The 22,994-nt window shown below is 40.9% G+C and overlaps 2 long non-coding RNA genes across 2 annotated transcripts in view; one reads left to right on the forward strand and one right to left on the reverse strand.

The window, feature by feature from the left end:
• LOC142818295 (uncharacterized) overlaps positions 1-22,994 on the reverse strand; it is a 261,674-nt gene that overhangs the window by 90,101 nt on the left and 148,579 nt on the right. The gene's annotated exons all lie outside the window — the stretch shown is intronic.
• The window catches only part of LOC106732275 (uncharacterized), a 40,632-nt gene continuing 36,704 nt past the window's right edge, over positions 19,067-22,994 (forward strand). Inside the window, exons 1-2 of the long non-coding RNA XR_001368556.3 lie at positions 19,067-19,281; positions 19,354-19,447. This is a non-coding gene — a long non-coding RNA (uncharacterized LOC106732275). The remainder of the gene's footprint in view (positions 19,282-19,353; positions 19,448-22,994) is intronic.

Below are 22,994 nucleotides of genomic sequence, written 5' to 3' on the forward strand. Positions count from 1 at the left end.
AGAAAATGAGGGTTAATTCTAATCTCCTGTCAAGCCTAATGGTTTGAGCATGTGTCTCCATGCAGCCGACCAACAGCAGGCTTATTTACTACCAAAATTTACATGAGAATTGCTTTATGCAGCTGTATGTAAAAATTCAAACCACAGAGTGTCACTGTATCCCACAGGTCACTCCAAAGCCCAGTGGCATTCTAGCTGGAGACAAAAACTTGCCACTTCGCTGGGGCTTCCTTTAGGACTGAAACATGTCCCATTAAAAAACAAAAGTGTGAGCATTTCCACCCTCTCGTCATGCCCTCCCGCTTCCATTTACATTCCTCAGAGATTTCCAAACTTACAAGACTTGGGGCCCAATCCTGCTCTCAGGAGTTTTACCAATGACTTCACAGGGCCTGTATTGGTCACTGGATCATTCTGTATCTGGGAATAATCCCGTTAGCTGATCCTGGGCACCGACTTTTTACTGTCTATACACACTACAGATGGACAAAGGCTGATGGGTTTGCAGAGGTTCAGTTTCAGTGCTTATCCTACCCAGAGGCAGGCGGGCTCAGGCTGCTTAGGATACTGGAGGTATCCTGGCTCATCTGCTAAATAACTTATGAGAGTTTGTTTGGTTGGGTTTTTTTTTTGCCTGATTTGACCACCCCATTATATTTCAAGACCAACCAGTGCCAGGTTGTATCTCACTGGCAAATTGTGGATCCTAAGAGGGTTCTGGAGAAATCAGATCTTAAAATCACCTTACTGGGATGACCACTCTGCCTCATGCTTATGGAAAATCATCCTGATGTGATCCTGCCAGCTGGCCTCACTGCCTGTGTATATCCAATCTCATCCGGAATTTTTTGGTAAATTTTACAAGGAGATTTTTCACCGACTCCCAGGTTCCATCAGGCAATGTTCCATTCACAGGCTCTTTATTGGAACTTTCCCAGAAAATGTAGGGGTGACAGGGATGGGTAAAGATGAGAGCTTTTTCAAACTTTGAAACAGGTTTAGGCAGAGGTTTGGGACAGTTCTTGTTTAGTCTGAAGTGGATCATCCAGCCTTAAAATCCACACGGACACTGCAATGTCTGCTCATTTAATCAGAATTAATTTGGTCGGCTCCATCAACATTCAAAGCTATGTTCTTCCACCTTCAGAAGCAGTTTAGTGAAACTAATAAGAGGGATGCAGGGATATGTGTTCTCTGGCAGAAAATATGGGACATTACAAAAGTCCTTAGCCATGTAGGAACTTCACATTTGCCATTGTTCACCCACGCAGAATTATACTGCTGGAGGTAAAGACCTGAGACCCTTTCACTCCAAAAGCCTTCAGCTAAAAAATCTCTGAGAGAGCTATGACACATAGTTTGGCAGTTCTGATACTATCCTGTCAAGGGCAGTCATGCGCTCAAGAGATCCTTTTTCGTGGTTATTACTATAAACTTTTACATGTATGACTATAGTTCATTTCTAGCCCTAAGGGCATAGATCAGCCCAGAACTACAGTTTATCTCTAAGGGTTACATTTTCTTCTGCACATGGGAGGGATGCATGACTCCTGCTACAGTGAATGGAGATTGTTCTCCTGCCTAAATTTCCTCATGTATCTTGCTAAACATTCCAGCCTTTAAACCCGCCCTCCCCTCCAATGCTGCAAAAATCTATCCCTGCTGCACACAGGGAACGATATACAGGACACACAATATCAAAATAGAATTTTCAGTGCCAGTGTCACCGTTTCATTAGCAGGGCTGTGATTGGTCTTCTGAGGAGGGATTGTTACCCTGCTGTATACAGCAGGGCACTATGGCCATGTCCAGACTCAGGGGTTTTTTCAGGAAAAGTAGCCTTTTCCCAAAAAAACGTCCCCTGCGTCCAGACTCAAGCCGCGTTCTTTCGAAATTATTTCGAAAGAACGCGGCTTTTCTTTCGATGGCGGTAAACCTCAATTTACGAGGAAGAACGCCTTCTTTCGAAAGTTCCTCTTTCGAAAGAAGGCGTTCTTCAATGTAAAGAGGCCGTCTTCGAAAGAGAGCATCCAGACTCGCTGGGTGCTCTCTTTCGAAAAAGCGGATTTCTCTTTCGAAAGATCCGCCTGCAGTCTAGACGCGATCTTTCGAAAGAGGCTCTTTCGAAAGATGCTTTCGAAAGAGCCTCTTTCGAAAGAAGCCTGCAGTCTAGACATAGCCTATGTAGTGAGGATTGTATGGAAATACCAGAGGACATCCATCCACCAGTCAGGGAGCAAAAGTACTTTTTTTTTCTTTATTCTTGATGAATGAGACAATTTGATTTAAATATCAGTGCTATGGCCAGTACCTTCAGTTGCTGTATCCTGCTGGGTCCTTTCACGGAGGACGGTTTTGACTGCACAGGCCTTTCTTTTTCTGACTGGACCCTTAGGCACTTTCCTGTCTTCTCCTTTTCATTGACTTGCCCTCCTATGTGCCTTTTGCCAGGCCAGAGCGTGTCCTGGTAAATCAGGGAGAAAGGCAGGCACAGCCTTCATTGCCACAGTCATTTAGCTGGGCTGTAGCAAAGAATCTTTTAAAATCAAACTAGACTTGATTTACACTGGAATTAGACACGAAGTTGTTTCAGAAGGCCAATCCTGTCAGCTCCTCCTCTAACCAGTATTCCCACTGATTTCAGAGGGGCTACTGGTGTGCGTAAAGACTGCGGATACATCTACACTGGCAGCTTCTTGCAGAAGAACAGCCGTTCTTCCCAAAAACTTGCCAGCTGTCTACACTGCACGAGCGTTCTTCCAGAAGTAAATTTACAGTAGAGGCAGTCCCCGGGTTACGTACAAGATAGGGACTGTAGGTTTGTTCTTAAGTTGAATCTGTATGTAAGTCGGAACTGGCATCCAGATTCAGCCGCTACTCAGTGTCTCCCTGGTCTGCAGACCAGGGAGATGCTGAGCAAAGCGGCGGAGGACCCGGGCCAGACCCGTGGCGCTTCCAGCTGATCTGGAAGCGCCGCGGGTCCGGCCCCGGGTCCTCCGCCGCTTTGCTCAGCGTCTCCCTGGTCTCCAGATCAGCTGGAAGCGCCGCGGGTCAGGCCCGGGTCCTCCGCTGCTTTGCTCAGCGTCTCCCTGGTCTGCTGGCTCTCCCAGCAGACCAGGGAGATGGGGAGCAGCTTTTCTCGCCCCGGAGGAGGCAGGCAGCGGGACCAGGCGTCCCGCCGCTCCAGTCTTCTGGGGTGAGAAAATCCCCGTTCGTAACTGCGGATCCGACGTAAGACGGATCCGCATAACTCGGGGACTGCCTGTATAGCGTTGTAAAACAGGGCTTCTTCCGGAAGAGTTATTCCTCTCCCCATGAGGAATAAGCCCTCTTGCGCAAGAGCTCTTCCAGAAGAGGCCAGTGTAGACAGGCAACATGAATTTTTTGTTCAAGAAGCTCCTATGGTTAAAATGGCCATCAGAGCTTTTTTGCGGAAGAGAGCGTCTACACTGCCATGGATGCTCTTGCGGAAAAGAGTTCTTGCACAAGAAGCTGCCAGTGTAGACATAGCCTGCCTGTATGAATTAAGCTTTGTCCCCTGTCTCAGAGGTCAATCCTGATTTTGACAGGCAGTCCATAGCACAATCAGGACATCCCAATAACTTCAGAAATGGGTTATAGAGATGTCATGCCATTCCTGGACTCAAGCTATGCGTGGCAAGATAACAACACAGCACAGCACCGGTTAACAATGGCAGAATGAGTAGGAGATAAGCTCCCATTCAACATTTTCTCCAGGAAATGCATTTTCAAAGACTGCAAAGTATGCGCCAGTCTATTGGCACAAATCCATGTTCCTGCAAGAGTTAGTTTATAACCTCTCCTGACTGTCTTGAAAGGACAGCTCATGTTTTTTATTTTCACATCGCCAACTGTCACAGACCCATGAAAGAGCTGTACATTTTCACCAGGTAGAGATTGATCTAGTGCTCTTTGAAGTCAGTGGCAAAGGTCCAGTGATTTGGGATCAGGCCTTTAATGAATAGTGAAAAAAAGTTTGTTGCTTGGCCGCAAGTTTCTTGCTGTTTTCCACCCATAAAACACAAGCAAAAAGTGGTTTTTGAGCAGAAGAGCAGCTCTGTTGCTTGAAATAAATGCACAAAGAAACAGGACTCTATTCCTACAGTGACTTAATATTTGTTTTTACTGCCGCTATCCCTTTCCCTGAAGGTGCTCTCTAGTGACACAGGGAAAAAAGCATCAACCTTGCCGGAACTGGCCAATTTTCATGAAGACATGGCAAAATATATAATTTTGCCTGCAAAAATTGACACGGATGATTTCCAAAAATTCTAGCAGAGGCCCAGCTGCTCTGTAATGGTCTCTATCTTCCACTTTCTAGTGGGAGATTTGTGTTCAAGAGGTAGAGCAAGGGATTGGGATTCATAGAGTCTGGTGGAGGCTCCCTCACTATTGGATCTCAGGCAAGTCATTCCACTTCATCAGTGTGCTTCTGTTCCCCTAATTATAAAGAAGGGATAACAATTAGGGATATGATTGACCATCTCTTTTGGAAACTGTTGGATACCAAACACTTGCTGCCAGAGAGTGAGAGGAAAATCAGGTGCCCACCTTGTCTGCTTCCCCCAGTTAAGAGCTATTCCGACTATTGCAGACATATATAGGGCAAGAGATCATGGGAAGGGTGCATGTCTGGGTTCTGGCAGTTCTTTACAGACTGGATTTTTCCAGCACGCTCTTCGACATGTAATTAGTTTACCAGTGATCCTGCGATTTGTCAGGACCCCATTGGTAGCTGCTCTGTAAAAATGAAATCTTACAAAGTAACTGTCTGACGATCACTCTGTTGGGGATGGGGGTGGCGGTGGTGAGATGGGAGAAGAACATTCCATAATATGTGAAGGAATCATCTGTAAGGGGCATGTGTGCACTACCGAGTCATTTTGAAATAACTCTGGTTATTTTGAAATAACAAGGTGAACATCCACACAACATGCCTGTTATTTCAAAATTATTTTGAAATAACTGGCTTGTTATTTCAAAATAATAACCTCTGAATTTACGAGCAATAACGCCTATTTCAAAATAGGGTTAGCGTGGATGTACAGCTGCTGTTATTTTGAAATAACTACTCCCCAGAGTCATTCAAAGTAATTAATCCCCAGTGCTTCCTAGGACTCTAAGTTGAGGTAGCATATCCACATTAAGGGAGCCTGCCTTGGACTAATTTTGAGGCTTCCCTGTAGTGTGGATGCAGTATTCTGAAATAGTAATTTTGGGAGTTATTAATTCAAAATAACTTATTTTGAAATAACTTTGTAGTATAGATGAAACAGAGCAAGCATCCCAATGACTTCATCCCAGGGTACTCCCATGCCAAAATACACATTCCAACGTGTTTTTTGATTCAGAAGCACACAACTGAGGGAGGCGTTATGCAGTCCTTGAAAGGGAAGAGTTGGAGGGTATGGTTTAGAAATAAAGTTTAGGAATAGAGTTTCTTTTACATTGACTATCAAGGGATGTACTTCCAGTCCAGACTTTGGAGGAACTTGATAAAAAATATATGATCCCATAGGCAAAGCAAAATCAAAACAAACAGGAAAATAGCATGTTGATGCTGAAGAGAAATGGTGCAACAGGTCAAACCACCACTGGAGCGAAAGACGGGAAGATGAACAAACACAGGAAAGAGAATGCATAGAAGAGAAACAGGATGGAGCCCTGGAGTCTGGCTCGGGGAAAGCAAATACAGGGATGTCTTATAGAAAAATTCTGGATTCTGATAAGTTTTGAGTGTTTGAGATGGACTTGTTGAGAAATTCCACTCTTAGGTGCACTTCTTATGTTCATTTCAAGACAACACTGAATATTGAAGCTTGATGGTGTCAGCCAGGGTTACCTTCTAAGAAATGAGACGTGCTACCCCTCTGAGACTTCTAAGAAGTGAGATTAAACTTTAATCCAACTTAGCCAGCTCACTTTTCCAGCCCCCACCAGCTAGGCCAGCAGGGTGTTCAGAGTCTGTTGTTCTGCTTTCGATTTCTACCTGCTAAAACAAGGTATCCTCCCTGAGACACTGTTTGCTTAACTCTAGCTTCTTCCATGAATACAAGAAGAGCAGTGGGTAATGTTCACAGTGAACTTTGAAACAGCTTGAATCCAGCTTGGGTTAGATGTACATCACTGAGAACTTGGGAAGCATTCGTTTATGCAGCAGGGAAATTCTCTTCCTCTTTCAAAGATTCGCCCTTCCCCATTTTCAGTGAAGTTTCAGAACTCCTTACTTCTCACAGTTCTTTCTGGAGGGAAGGTTTGTCTGTGAGCTACCTCAGTTTTCAATGGTGAGGCAATAACGTTTGGGCAATACCTTGCTGTCTATAATAGGAAAGAATTTTCTGGAGCAATGGAAAGGCCTCACCTCAGGATTTGAAGGAGATGCCCCTTTGTCTATGGTTATGTTACCTGTATCTCTCAGCCCCGGAACACAGAGTTCTGATGATGTATAGCCGTTTCGACTCTTTGACATTTGTCCATGCACTTCACCCTCTTAGGTACACCAGGGCATGTGCAAAACAAAGGTGATATTTGCAAAAGGTCAGACAAGAAGAGAGGGAGGAAAATATACTGAGAGAAACGAGGAAACAAACAAGAAAACATCCATCTAAATGTTTGCCCAGATCAACCATTTTGAATATCAGAGCATGGAAATTACAGAAAATGGTACTGGAAAAGGGCTGTTGTCAGCCATTGAGAGCAAGGTGCCAAGAACAAGTTGCTGTTGTGGAAGAGTACTGTTGTACCCGAAGGTTTGATAATTTTGATTTCTCACTTCAGCTTACAAGCTTATCAACTTTAAAATGAACAAACTCAAAAAACGAAGAACCACCATTGGAGAATAGAATAAGCCTTTGTAAGTGGCTTGCTTTCCTCTCTGACACACTATCATGCAATCGACCTAGGAAGCAATGTGTTTTCCTGCATTCTGGCTGGTGGTGTGTCAAGCCCACAGTAAGCGAGTTATTAATTATGATCAAATGTCTCTGGATTTCCCAGTGCACTCATCTCCAATGTGTTATTTTTTAGATTGTAACTGCATGGAAGCAGCAATCACCATTATTTCTGTGCACTGTAAGGCACTGAGCACATTGATGGTGTTCAGCACATAACAGGACGAAAATAACTATTCATTCTCAATAGAGAGGCAGTTGGACTTGAGCTGAAGACTTTCATCCTATGCGGTTTGAAAGGTTATTTTCCATAGACTTGCAATAAGATCTTTCAACTTTCATCTTTACTCTTGATATGAGACACTTGTGCACATTAAGCACATGATAAATCTGGCCCTACAAAATCTGCCTTTTTTAACCTATAGGTCCTTTTATTTTCCTATACTGAATACCTTGTGCACTGATGCTATTCAGTTACAAAGCGTTATTTAGTTATATAAAATAACGGGTAAATTTGGTAAGGCAGTATACCCATAGACAAACAATGTGTGTGTGTCGGGGATGGGGGGGGGGGGGAGGTCATGCATTTTTGCTAGATACTTATTAGTGAACAATGATGAATTCAGTCAGTAGAACTCCATTTTACCCAGTTTACATGAGTCTGTCTTGGGTGTCCAGTAGAATCAACACACCCTAGCTCCTGCTGTTGAAACACAACAAAACCAAACAAACCCCAAGTTAAAATTATTGTTCTTAAATAAAGCTGATTTGGATGTCTGGCTTCTAAGAAAAACTCCTTTACCATATACTATGCACCTTACTGTGACTGGCAGTGAATTTCCTGGTTTAGTCTGCTGGGAACTTTAAATGAACACAAGCAATTATAAACCCAAAGTCTGCAGCAATTTGTAGGCATTATCTCAGGATAATTACCCTGAAACGTTCATGTTGCAAAGCAAAGGTAGATAATTTAAAAATCCATCTTTCTTGTCAGTATTACTGTTTGGGCATAAGACCCTTCCCTTTTGCATGCATTGTAGTGGGATAATAAAGCCTGAAATTGGTCCTTTGAAGATACCTATTGCATTTTGTTAGAAAGCAATGAGGACAATCTTGTTTGATCTTTCTTAGCTTTATTATACTTAAATACCTAGACAAGTTTAATTTCTCGGCACAAACTGACAAAAGCCAGAGGATTGAAAGTCATAGTAAAAAAAGCCCCTGCCCTTAATGAGCTAAGGACAATAGTACCACCTACCGGGCCTCAGAGCAAATGGCTGCTTCCCTGCTTTGTGGATAGTGTAAGTACTCCATGGATGTGCTGAACCCCGGACTAGTTGTGACTCCCATTCTGCAGTGTAAGCAGCGGCTAAACATTTTCTTGTGATTCCCTTTTATGGAGCCAATGACTTCTTGAGAAGGCACTCGACTCCCACTTACGTAGCCGGAGAAAACAACCTAAGAAATGGAGGAATGGAGCTCACAGTAAAACAAAAGTTCCTGGTTTTGGTGGCTTTCCCATTCCCCTGCCCCAAGCTGGGTCTAAAGAGCCCTTTCCCCCTTGTTGAGTCCTGGTAACCCTTGCCTCGCTGAAAGCAAAGATTGCCATTGATGGAGAAGATGATGACAAATCTCCTACTGGGAAGAACCAGCAGCTGGAGGGATGGTGATCATGCATGAACCATGTAGAGTTCACAATGGCGGGAGGAGGTGGGGGAGAGGTTGTGTTATGTACTGATCCCATATTTTAATGTGTCACAACTTTCATGCTCTGTGATAATCAAACCAAGGAAACATTTACCTTTGCCACTTTAATATACATACTTCTATTTATATATACAGCCACTCATTGACCCAACTATCCCCCCCCCAAAATGTTCATATAAGACACACACACACACACACACACACACACACACACCACCCTTATTATAGATTTTGCTTGGCTTGGAGAGATCAAATCACATATGCTATATAAAACTTAAAGTGTGATGATGTGTTTTTGCTCTACTCTACTCTAGCTGGTGGTTCTCACGCTGACTTTAGTGGGAACAAGGTGAAGCCTCTTGGGTGGGAAATGGGAGGCTTAAACCCAGGGTTTACGACCCCTCAGCAGATTGCAAAATTATTAAGTAGGGGGTTGTGAATGGCCAGTCTCCCTCCTAAGTCCAGCTTCATCTCCAGCATTTATAATAGCATTAAATATAGGAAAATATTAGTTTATAAAGTGAGAGGGACTCACACTTGGAGGGTAAAAAGGATCACCAATACAAAAACTTTAGAACCACTGGCTTAATGTATTGGCAGTGGAGGAAGGAAAGCAAATCTGAACATGCCCCAAGCCTTCCGCTTGGATGTCACTCCTTTCCTAGAATTCACCCCAATGGACACACTCCATATCACTCCATTTACCTCCCCTCCCCTCAGCCATTGTGCACTCATGTCCAAACACAGTCAGTGAAGCTACGTGTATTCTCCTAATAGGATTGCACCATTAAGTGGATATATTGCAGTGTTTTGTCTGATCTGTGATTATAACGGAGGTTGGTTGTACCCTTTATTTGAGATTTTTGCACTACAGAAGTGCAAAAGCCTCACTGTTCATTATCATTAGGTAAACGCAACTGGTATTCCACAGTGTATTCACCAGTGGATTTTTCTTTTTAAAACAGAACCTTAGATCAAAGTGAACTCACATCTTCAAGGTGCTGAATCCCTACAACATTCAGTCAGCTTCTGTGGGAGCTCAGGGCTCTCAGGTAGTGCCAACCACCTGACAGGATGAGGCCCAGAATTAGCAGAAGTGCGTGGGATATTATTTATTCCGGCTCTGATGGTACTGCTCAGTCTGTGTGTTGAAACTGCCGTTTTTCTTTCGGCTCTTGGAGAGTTTGCTTCTTTTTTTTTTAAATTGTTTTGTTTAATAGTTGAGGTGTAGAGTGACAGGTGTCTAGGAGAAGAGGGACAAAGAGAGTTATCAACAAGAGGGCCAGCTGTGTGAGGTGACTGACCTGATTTCAAGCATACCAGGGGTACTCTGTGACCCCTGTAATTTTACTGCCTCCTGAGTTATCGTTTGTGATTTTCACTGGAGTGAAATGACACATCAGGGAACAGTAAGGATTCCAGGAGCCCACAGACAGACGGAATACAAAGTACCTACCAAAACAGCTGCCATACCTCTGGCAAATATATTTTTTTAATCTTTTTGAATAGAGACTCCAACTGCCTATCCAGATCCCCTGAGGTGTGGTTAATTGAAAACACGAGAGAAGGGAACGTTTTTTACAATCCCCGGCCCGGTTCATAGTGCAGACACTATACAGGCACCTGCAACTCAGCTGTCAAGGAGCTTAATCCAGATTCAAATGTCCCCTCTTCGCAGCTGTGGAATGTAGCCTCTGAGCTCCTGCTGCTTCCCCATGAAGACCTGCTCCCCTCAGTGACCACAGAAAGAACTCTGCTGACTCTGCCAATGTTGTTCTCAGTGGAGTTCACACCAAATGGGGACGAAACAAATTCTAAGGCTGCTTAGCAACATACCAGAGACCAGTCAGAGCCACAGAGAGATTTAAAAAGATAACATCGGGAAAATATTAATAAAAAACAAGCTGATGTCAATCAAAGGAGAAGACTCTTCATTGGCAGAAGAACGGGGGGGAAAGATATTCTGCTAGAAACAGTATAACTTATCCAGTTTCTGCCTGGAAATAAAATTGGCTTGAGAAAACAGATTCCCTATGTAGTTAAGAAGAATCTTTAAAGACAATGACTGGTCCGATTTTTTCATATGTTTACTCAAACTGGTTTAAAAAAATAAAAAAACCCAAGAAATTTAAATGTTTTCATTAGTTCTAATTTTTCTGTGAAACATCTCATTTTTTCATGAAAAAAAATTCCTCCCTAAAATTGTAGAATTGTTTCCCATTTGTGCAGGGATATGGTAGGGAAAACCCTCTCTCTTACCTTATTTTTCTCCCACCCTTATGAAAAGAAAAATAAATAAAAGAAAGTCATTTTTTCCTACTGAAACAAAATGAAGTTTTAAAAAGCTTTCACTAGAAAATGAAAAACGTGGCCAAAACTATCATTAATTTTTGTTCAGGTTTAAAAGACATTTTCCACTGAATGAAATTCAGGTGGAAGATTTTTGACTAGCTCTAACATTTGCACATTCTAAAAACTATTTTAACGTGGAAAAGTGATTCCAGACCCTTTATAAGAAAAGTTCTATAACATTTAATTAGCATCCAATGACTAGGATTCTGGATAAATGACTCCCAAACAACTGCAGGGTTGACTAGATAATTATTTCCCTGCTACAGAATTCAAAAAAGTAGGTTTACAAATTCTATAGAAGGTTATCACCATTTATTACCTTTTACAGAACTTCCCCGTAAGGGGCTAAACTGCTACATCCATTTTATAAGCAACAGGCGTATTTTAATAGTCTATGAAAGATTTTTTTTAGTGGATTAGTGGTGATGAAGAGTTGCTTAATTAGGAGCCCTGTGCTGTAATCTTTTTTGTTTTGTTTTGTTCAATAGATGAAATGCAATGCAAGATGTGGTAGAGTAAGCATCAATCTTGCCCTGTAGCCAGAGAGGGCAGCTGAGATGAGGTTATTATTCAATGCCATTTGTGGTGATTTTGTGACATGGATGCTTTTTTACCTGTACTGACACTTTTTGCCAAAAAAACCTAATTCATTTTGCTCAGGCCACTGAATAGCCACAACTTGGCAACAAATCAAGTCACCAGTTGCCTCACGCAGACTTGAACTGATGGCCTACAGGGAAAAGCCTTTCTGTCCCAAAGAAATAAAACATATTTAAAATTCTGCTGTTCAAGGCAAAATGCAGTACTGGTGGAAACCACCAACAATTCCCTATGTTTGGGGGCCAACCCCTCCTCCAATGCTCAGCCAACACAATGTTTCTCCCACGGGCTTGTGGGAACTTTCCTCTTTCTTTCTGTTCTCTGGCAGGAGTTCATAGCAGATCATCAGCTTTAATCTTTGAAATTCCTATCCATTTCATGTCAAGCCTGAGGGCTTAATGAGGACTATGACAGCCAGAGCCACCGGAGCGGGGGGTGTAGAGGTGAAGTGGCTGAAGACATCATGCCTCAATAGGACAAAGGCAGGAAAAATACTTCCCTGGCTTCTGGGTGGGGCATGCTCAGCAGTACAAGTGGCTATAGCTTTATAAAAGCCACCACATGACCCGCCAGTTGCTAGGAGGGACGTAGGTGGCCATGTGCTCAGTCATCCAGTGTGTCCCATTGGAGAGGTGGGGCGCTGCTGACTGTGCAAGCCGGCTCCTCCTTGTGTTCAATGAGTGCAAGCTGTAGCTTCCCTCCTGTGTCCTACACAAGAATGGTGTGTGTGTGTGTGTGTGTGTGTGTGTGTGTGTGTGTGTGTGTGTGTGTGTGTGAGAGAGAGAGTGTGTGTCTGTGTCCTACACAAGAATGGTGTCTGTGTGTATTCAAAGCCCCCTTTTGCCCTTCTAGTGCACTGGTGCAGCACTGGCACCAGACAACAATACTCCGGACCCACATGAACTAGTATTTCCCACACCACCTCCTCCACATTCCCCAAGTGATTTTGCCGATGAGGGCACCGATTCTCCATATTTTAAAACCTCGCTTCAATGCACTGGCCTGGGGGAAAAAAATGTTTTCAGCTTCCCTGTGTTTCCTGCGCTGTGGCTTGATTTAATTTTACAAGGCTAGCGCTGGAACAATTATCTGATTCTTCATGTATGGTAAGCTTTCAGTGGTCATTTCTGAAGTTTTACTGGTTCGTAACCTCTGTAATCAGAAGACCCAGCTTTAAAAAAAAAAAAAAAAAAGAAACTTAAGTGAACAGGCAGGAATCTGTTCACATTATCCCTTCCTAGCTGTCCGGGCTTTCATCCTCTTCTCTCCCACACATGCCCTTATTGCTCTGCTCCTCACCCACCAATGAGGGTCTGTCAGTGGCAGTGAGGGGTCAACATCAAAGCACTTTTACAGCGAGCAGCTTGCAGCTAATGCTGGCATTATGGAGAGAAACAGACTGAGTGAGCGAGCGAGAGAGAAGCATAGGGATTGAATGAATGGCCCTCTCATATAAAAAGAGACCAAAGAATAGAACAAAACCTTCTATTCTCCCACTCTTTATAATACTCCTGGGCTGAGTGTGCGTATGTGGTACACAGCTGAGTTTGAACTGCATTAGCACTCTTTCAGTTTACAAACAAGAGGCCTAATTTAGAAGAAAAATCTCCTATCTGATTATTTCTTTGTGCTCACCCATGTGGCAAAAAATGTCTGTACAGCGAAGTGCGGGTGGGGAGAGGGAAGGCTACTGAGGTGGCTTATTAACTTCTCAGGCTATAGCATGATTGTGAAGGGCAATTGGGAGATCGTTATTCATCCATAATTTCCAGACTCAGAAAGACAAAAGTACAAAAATATGTGCAGTGAAGTCAGGAGGGGTTCCTGTTTGTCTGTACACCAGCGTGATGAAAATCTGCTGGGTACACCCGATGCCATCTGAAAGTCTGATGCTCCCTCCCTCCAAAACATGAATGAATTATTTTGTCCAGTGCAACAAACATCAAGATTGGGCATCTTTCTAAAAAACTTGCTCTCGGGCAGCTAAAATTCAGGAATCACTTGGTGAAATTTTAGACCTTCAGAAGGTCAGGCCAAGTGGCTTCCTGGTTTAAAAAAAATCTACCCATCTTTTCTTTACTCTAGAAATTAAAGCCATTGTGGTAATGAGAGGTGTTCTCCTGAGATTCTGACACAACATGTATGCTGAAGCAAAAGCCATTGGCATGCTCAATGACAGCATCTGGAGAATCTTGGTCTTTTGTGTTCGGTTTAGCTGATTGATAAGTACAATATCGCTGGTTGGCCAAACCTGGCCCAGGTTTGAGACAGTTCAGTCAGGAGCACAGGGCCAAATAGATATCGGAGAGGAAGGTAGGGAATGTAGCAATAAGATTACATGGTCTAACCTAAGGATGGGCCTGAGCCTTATGGCTCTATTCCAGATCCAAGTTTCCCCAACAGTCAGGGACATCTGGACATAAGGATTTGGTTGAAGATCATGTCTAGGTAAAACCCACACCTACGTCTTGGATAATGAGTTTCTAAGGGGCACGTAGTACTTGAAAAGGACTTATCCTGCAGAAAAAGGGTGGCATTCAGCATTGAAGTACACCATATTTAGTCACATTGATGGGGGGGGGGGGGCGGAAAGGGGATGTAACACAGCCCAGATTTAACTCTAAAAGCTTGGTGAGCTTGAGTATCTTGCCATGTTTTTCTTTTTGAAGCCCTGAGTGGAGAGGAGACCTCATAGCATGGATGAGATAGTTTCCAGAGAAAGGAAATAGAAATAAAACTAATCTGTAAGATTAACCTGAAAAAAAATAGCACTGAGCTTGAAAAACTGCTGGTTTCGTTTTTGGGACAGCCTGTGTTGACCTTTGCATTTATATTCCACATATTTGCACTGTTTTAATAGAATGAACATTAGTACTTGGTTCTTTTGTACAAACTGGACAAGAATCTCAACTGAGCAGACCTACAGCTTACACTGCTAGGTGAGGTCTCCACAAGCTAACACCTAGAAGAAGGGATAAATAAAATCATAGAAATATCTTCATGACACATAGCCCCAAGATGTTTTGCTGTCCTGAATGTTGGTTTAATGGCTTAATGGCAGTCGGCCCGACAGAACTGCCTGGCCGCTGGACAAGGTAGGGGTGGGCAGCTCTGCACTCTCAGAAGGGGTGGAGCCTTGGATGGAAGGGGTGGGGCTGGAGAAGCCAACCCTCAACACCGTGCCACCCACCCGCCAGCCCTCACAACCACCTATAATGCGCTGTGACACATGGCAGCCATTTAAAGGGTCTAGGGAAGTTGCACCTTTGTCTCCCCCATTCGCAGGCCTGCTTATTTGGTAAGCTCTTATAACATGACAATACATTTCAGGGTTCTTCATAATATTATATGTATAAGATTTCAGCCTAAGCTTCCATTATAGTTTCCTTGTTGTTAGGATAATTCATGTCCTTTGGTACTCATATTCTCTCTCTAGATGCTTAGAAATCATAATGAATTCAAACCTGCAGTCTCTTCTTCTAAGCAACATGCCATGGAGAAATATAGGTCTGGTTGAAATGGAGCATTTCAGAAGAAGGTTTTAACACCTAGTATCTTACCTTTTTTCATTTCTAATTTCAACATAAGAATTCTGTTTTAAAAGAATACTATAAGAATGTTACAGTTTTAACAATTTAGCATACAAAAGTCAACAAATGCAAAAATTAATACATGAATATCCTTAACTCTGCCCCACTGAGCAAACATGCATATTTATTTATTTATTTCAATTTAAAGAACCATAAAAAGGTCTATAAAAAATTCTGGGCATCCCAACACACCAAGCACTGCATGGTATTTTGGAAAGTGGTGCAAATTATTGGAAAAAGGAACTAAAATAGATACTTTAACTATAGAGGTCAGTAACTACCACTGTTGCCATAAAATATTAAAATTTGGAGGATCAGAAAGACACGTGTGACAGCACAAAAAGGTTTTCAATGAAAAAATGAAAACAAATATTTAGGGTCAGATCCTTAGCTGATATAAATTACTCTAGCTCTGTTGTGGATTTATGTCAATTTATACCAGGTAATCATCTGGCTCTGTATTTGGATTCTGCACACTTAGTGCTGTCTAGAGGTAAATATATATAAAAAATCTCTAATGGTTTAAACTATGGCATAAAAAATGAGCCACCATGAAAATCAACATGATTTCAAGGGAGAAACCTTTGTTGATGCCGTTAGGACTTGCTAGACTAACTCCAAGCTCTTATTTACATTATGGTACGTGCCACCATCATTCATGAGTTAGTATGTGTTCATAACTGCAGATTGGTACAGACAGAAAATAAGGACATAAATATTTAACATTTGAAGAGGGAACTCATTTACTGGAATTCCAACTTCATGAGCTAAGTTATCTCAGATGTACTTCAATTTACATAATATGAGACTATATGAATATCTGTCGTCTTTAACCTTTGATTGTTTAAAAGCACGGAACTTCATTTGCATTAAGGTTACCAATAATGAACAGAGACATGATGCATTAGGCATATGCTAATATGTAATATGTCTCTCAAAGTAGTCATCCCTCCTCCTTCCCAGTCAACGTACCTCAACTGTAGCCTGTCGAGAGGTTGAAAAGGATGTATATTTTAAAGTTGCTTGTGGGACTTCCATTATGCTAGAAAGAAATCTTTTCACTTTGGCTGAGAATGGTTGAAAACAAAGGCCTCTTTATATTATAGATGTTTTAAATATTCAAATTAAAACACTAAGCTCAAAGTGCATTTTTAAAAAGACATGTTGTCCCTGGCAAGGGTCTGCTTTCGATGTGTATAGGATAGGATTGGAATCCAGCATCTCTTGTATGATAAATCCTGGTCTTAATAATGTCTCCCTATGTGATTTCGTATTAGACCAGGTGTACACTAGGCCTGGAAGCTTGGTTTAAGGTACTGTACACAACTTAAGGTACATAGAATATGTAGCTGGATTTGGCTTACCTTAAGCCGAGCTTCATCCCCACAGTGGGAGGCACACAGGCGTGTTTGTGACTGTGCTGAGTACAGGTGCTGGCTGGAGCTGCCCTCAGAGTTCAATTTACAGGTCTATACTAGTCTTGCTAAATCAAACGCCAGAACATTGATCTCCAGTATGGCGAGTGAAGACGTGCTGTTAGTCTCTTAATTTCTCTGCCACAGTTTACCTTTCTGGGCAAGAAGGAAGGATATCTACACTGCTACGTTTAACCCTGTAGAGTGAACGCTGTGAGCCTTTGTCAGTTGATCTGGGCTCTGAGACTCACTGCCACGGAGTTTGGTTTTTGCTATTTGCTGTGTAGTTGTGCCATAACTGATTTACTCAGGCTCACACAGGAAGTCTGTTTTGGCAGAGAGCACAACCTAAATTTCTATATCAGCCATAGGAGCAGCCTTCCTGAATGCTAAAGCATTGTTATTCTAATCAGAATTATGTACTTACAAAGGAAAACAAAACCCTTCTGCAAGCTTTGTTTCCAAGCAAAATGATGCGATGCACTCAATTTATTGATAAGGAAGAAAATACAAACAAATGGATAAATGAAACAGTAATAAATCACCAGGTCAGAAGGAACCCAAGAGTTCTCAGACACAAAACTACAGAACTACTAACCTATCTCTTATATCAGCTTCTGTACCAGATGGCTGGAAGATAACTAATGTGACATCAATTTTTCAAAAAGGTTCCAGAGGCAATCCTGGCAATTACAGGATTAAGCCTCACTTCAGTACCAGGTAAATTGGTTGAAACTTTAGTAAAGAACAGAATTATAAAACACATGAGCATGATTTGTTGGGAAAGAGTTAACATGGCTTATATAAAGGGAAATCATCCCCCACCAATCTGTTAGAATTCTTAGAGGGATCAACAAACATCCAATGATATAGTGTTCTTGGATTTTCAGAAAGGCTGTGACAAGGTCCCTCGCCAAAGACTCCTAAGCAAAGTAGGTAGTCGTGAGATAAGAGAGAAGGTCCTCTCGTATATCAGTAACCAGTTAGAAAGACAGGTAACAAAGGATAGGAATAAATAGTTTTCAGAATGGAGAGAGATAAACAGGGATTTATGTGGGGAGCGGTGCTATTCAACATGTTCATAAATTATATGGAAGAAGAGGTATACAATTAGGTGGCAAAGTTTGCAAACAATTCAAAATTACTCACAATAACTGAGTCCAAACCTGACTGTGAATAGTTACAAAAGAATCTCACAAAATTGTGTGACAAAACAACAAAATGGCAGATAAAATTCAGTGTTGATAAATGTAAAAAATGCACCTTGAAAAACATAATCCCTACTATATATGCATAATTATGGGATCTAAATTAGCTTTTACCATTAAAGAAAAAGATCTTGTAATCACTATCAATAGTTCCCTGAAAAAAAATCTATGCAATGTGCAGCAGCAGTCAAAAAAGCTAACAATGTTAGCAACCGTTAGGAAAGTGATAGTTAATAAGATAGAAAATATAATGTCCCTATATGAATCCATGGTACTTCCACACTTTGAATATTCATGCATGTCTAGTCACTTCATTGCAAATATATATATATTGGAAATGGAAAAGATAGAGAGGGACATCATAAAGGATTAGGAGTATGGAACCGTTTCTATATGAGGAGAGATTAAAAAAATATGAAATATTTAGTTTGGTAAAGAGACAACTAAGTGGGGATATGACAGAGATCTAAAAAGTCATGAATGGTGATTTGAATGGAGAAGTGAAGTGTTATCTACCCCTTCACATAACACGATATCTGGGGGTCACCCAAATCAATTAATAGGCAGTGGGGTTAAAACAAACACAATGAAGTTTTTCTTCACAAAACCTGTGGAACTCATTGCCAGAGATGTTGGAAAGGCCAAAACGATAATGGGGTTCAAAACAGAATTAGATAAATTCATGGAGGATAAGGTCCATCAGTGACTATTAGCAAAAATGGTAGGGAATGTAACGTTATGCTCTGGGGGTCCAAAAGCCTCAGAGACAGATATGCTGGAACTGGACAATAGGGGATGGATCGCTTAATGATTTCATTCTGTTCATTCCCTTTGAAACAACTGGCAATGTCAGAAGACAGATACTGATCTCGATGTACTATTGTCTGACTCAGCGTTGCCATTATTATGTTCTTACATATAAGCCAAAAATTTTAAAAAATCATTCTTGATTTTTTAAACTAAAATACCAAAAATATTAAGATATTTTCCCCCACGAGAACCTATTTTTTTTACAAAACAAAACCACTTTTGATATAACCATTCCTCAGCCATCTCTGCTCATTTTCACACATAATCTATGCTCAGGATTTGAACCCAGATCTCGAGCGGTGAAAAGTTAATGCACCTAGTCACACATTTAATAAAACGTTTTACATGCAAACACTACAATTTTGCACTTTAACAAGAAGTGCCAGTTCCAAACGACAGACCAGAAAACATAGCATAGGAACACAAATTAATTGTATGACTTTCAACATTTCTGTGGCAGCGTCAGAAAAAAATCACAACAGCACATATTGTACGACAGATAAGGAAGAGTTTGCCAAGACAATATAACTCTCTCTCACCACATTACTACAGAGCAGCGTATTCTGCAACATACTTTCAATGTTACATCACAGAAGTGGTATCAGAAAATGGTTTATCGTAAATTGCAACCCAGATTGCCATCTATCCACTACACCTCCAGGAATCTGAACTCTGGAGTAATTTAGAGGTATGGTTACATCAAGGAGAAAGCCTATCCTCCCTGGGAGATAAAACAATACAGAATTTCTATGTCTTACAGATGTAGCAAGAGACAAAGCCATTGGAAATGGACATCAAGCTGGGGAAAACTTTTCTGAGACTAGAAGCTTTTTCCAGGAAAATCAATTAAGAAGGTTTGTTTCCTGAACACAAATGCTTATCCTGTTTCTCCCTCTGCCTTTATATTGCAATACAGAGTCCGTCTGATTTTAATTAAGTCTGCTCCTATTACTTTGATTGAAATAAACAGTTGATCTAGCTATCTATTTGACCACCAGGCTGTATATTAGAGCTTGTGCAATACATGGTAATGCTTATAATGTCAGTAACAATAGCTGAATAACAAAATTGTATTTGTAGCCACCTTTCATTTTCTTGTAGACTTTTTTGTAGATCTTTTCCTTCTATTCTGGTATACAGAATTCTAGCCTTTTCTTTACTAATTAAATAGCAACTTTCTATGACCAATAATTTTCTTCTTAATACATACTTAACAGGAGCACAAGTGGCCAAAATAAATGGTAACAACTGTATGTACAAATGATTTAACTCCATGGAGCTAACATTTTCAGTGAGAAATATTGATGCAACTTTCAGTAAAAATTTCAAACTTTGACCCAAAAGGGAAGAAAAAGTAAAAAGTAAAGTCAAATGCCCATAATTTCTCCTGCCCCCTTGTTTTACAAAATGATAAATAGAGGCACAGAGATGGTAGGTGATTTCCTCAAGATTATGTAGGAGGTTAGCATCAGGAATATTACTGACCTATAAGCTAGTAAAAAATTGCTATTTTAAACTATACCCCCAATTTTGGAAAACAGATGCTGTACGTCAGACATTGCAGTGAATAATTCTTCCTGTGGAAGTAAACTATAATTAAAGGAAAGTAAAATGAACAAGGGAAGCTAAAGCAAGACATTAAGCTGCATGTGTTGTAAGAAAATACAACTTTTGTACTGATTCACGGTGCATGTGTAAATTACAAAATAATGTAATGTTTCATGTCTTAGATATGAGTACAGTATTGAAAAGAATAATTTAGTTTCTTATACATAGTTAATGATGAATTACCATTTACATGTTTCAGCATTCACCAGTACATATGGCTATAATTCAGGAATCATGACAGTCCAAAATCTATTACTCTAACAAAGGACTTGTATCTGACAATTATCCTCATGGTTTCTGTCTTGCTCATGGAGTAGCAGTGTATTCATAGAGCTTTGTAAGTTATCTGTCAGCTCTGGAAGTTTTTAGATATGAATGAACCTCTCTCCTCAATCGTAAAACATGTAAAAGAAAGACTAATGTTTTTTTTTTTGTGTTAACGTAGAATGGTAGCATCCTTTTTTCATTCTTTTCAGAAAGGCTGCAGTAAACCATCAGTATATCTGGTTCTTTGAGTTCTTTGTGACAGCTCTATGGTCTTGGTTCTTTTATGTGCTTTCCCCCAAGACTCGTGGGCTAGTCAATTTTTGAAGGAAGAGTGGGCTCTAGACAAAGCAACTAACCACTTTGGCCTGGAATAGACAACTCATAGTAAACATAGAAAGACCAACTATAATCTTTTCAGTCTTCAATCTTTATGAGTTTTCCAAATGTACTATGAGTACTGTTCACACATGAGTAGGCTAAGAAGGGTTAGTTTTTTTATTGGTAAATGTTGATTCCACCATACATACAACCAATGAATGATATTTCTGTCACAGATAATTATCTACAGATAGGCAAAGCGAGAAAAATCTTGTTTGAGAACTTACTAGTATTTGATTTAAGGATCTGTACATTGTACATTTTGACATGTGATGTTGTTAATTTGTGTTTTAGCAGTAGAAAGCTTTAACTTTTAACTCTTAACATCTATTGTCATTAAATAATTATTGTCTAGACACCCATTATCGGACTTTCTATAATTTCCTGCAATTGTGAGAATTTCTGTACCTAAAAATACTTACAATCCAAAATTTTGCTCAACTCTGAACATTTAAATTGATAAAAATGGGGAAAAAATGCTTAGAAGTGAACACTGATATTATTTCTCAAAATTACAAAAAAATACAAAATTAATTCTGCCAGGCCTACATACGAGTAAATGAAAAATCATATGATAAATTTACCTCCCAGTATTTTGTGCCCAGCTGCACGTAAAAGGGAAGCCTTTAATTAACTCCATAAGTTCTGCTTATAATGCACGCTTAGGTATCATAAAAACCGTTATGTCATAAGACAGTCATTTCAATGCAGTGTAAGGAAATAATGTCATATACCGCAAGAGCATGAGAATAGAGCCGTGGAATACTTTAATTCTGAATTACCTACTGAGGCACTGTGTGAACTACAGCATAACATATATCTTTCTTGTGGACCATCAATCTACCTGTAGGACTTCAATGAACACATAACAAATTACACCCAGATTCAACTTCTGAGCTTAGCTTAGCATATCTGGTTTTCATCATGGTTTGATATCACCTGTTTTAAGTTATGGTTTAACCCACACCAACAATCCATACCCAGAACCAAGTATTCTCCACAGGAGAAACTGGGCATGACGGTAGGCTACAAGCTCCAGAGGGAGAAGACCTATCTCCTTTCTTAGGTTCTTCAGTTAACTCATTCAGCTTCTGATTGATATCAACTTTTCCTCAATTTGAATTACAAGCATCTTTGAATCTTATGTCCAAATATTCAGGCCCAGCCAAAGAGTGTGCGGGGCCCAAGGCAGCACACTGAGCTGCATGGCTCCTGGCTGGGTGGGTGGAGCCAGGAGCTGGGCAGCACGGGGCCCTGAATGCGCGGAGTGGCGGGGCCCTGAATGCGCGAGGCCCAAGGCAACTGCTTCGCTCACCTTGCCCAAAGGCCAGGCCTGCAAATATTGGTCTTTTCTTGGATAGAGAAAGTGTTTCTGAAAATACTCTGACTTCATCATTTAGTCAAAAACTTGATTTCTTGGACCAAGCAAAGAAACCAACTCCATTTATTGACATTGTCACTTTTATTCTTAGCTTCTTCTCAAAGAAGTTTCCATTGAGTCTGTCAGATGCCTTGATTAAATCATATGCCTCAGCTTTGAGCCTGTTTTTAGCTCAGTTGACATCTCGCCCTAAATATAAGCTTCTGCTTAGGGCTACCTCTTTCTCGTTCAACCTGTCAATCCTAAATTTATCAAAATCCAAGATGTGGATATCCTTTTAACCTATTTATCCACATTAGATAATTTTTGGCTTTTCCCTCAAGGAGATTTCTGGGAAGCTTTCTATTCTTCTGTCACTCTGTTAGGCTTCAAGGTTGTCACATATGTGCAATTCATTTGTAGTTAAGATATTTGGTTAAGACAATGTCCATGGGGTTATGAAGTTTTGTTGCAAGACAGACCTAAAGCTCCCTGTTTGAGTACAGTTTGAAAGCTGTTTTGAGGTCTTTTCATGTCTGAAGACCTTACCTTAAAGAGAAGGAGTTTGCTTTTCTTCTGACCTACGCTGTTGTAAATCCACTGGCTTCAGCAGATTTACTCCGGTTTTACACAGGTGTGAGTGGAGAATCAGGACCTATGTTTCTATAAATTAGCCTCCTGTATGATACAATTGATCATGGCTGTATATATTATTTTTTAAGATCTAGAACTAATACGGTGGCCATTCCCCTTTGGAAAAATCAGACCTTAGACCTCTTGCTGCTTCA

This window comes from Pelodiscus sinensis, chromosome 14, assembly GCF_049634645.1.
Source record: "Pelodiscus sinensis isolate JC-2024 chromosome 14, ASM4963464v1, whole genome shotgun sequence".
In the NCBI taxonomy this organism is placed as follows: domain Eukaryota; kingdom Metazoa; phylum Chordata; order Testudines; family Trionychidae; genus Pelodiscus; species Pelodiscus sinensis.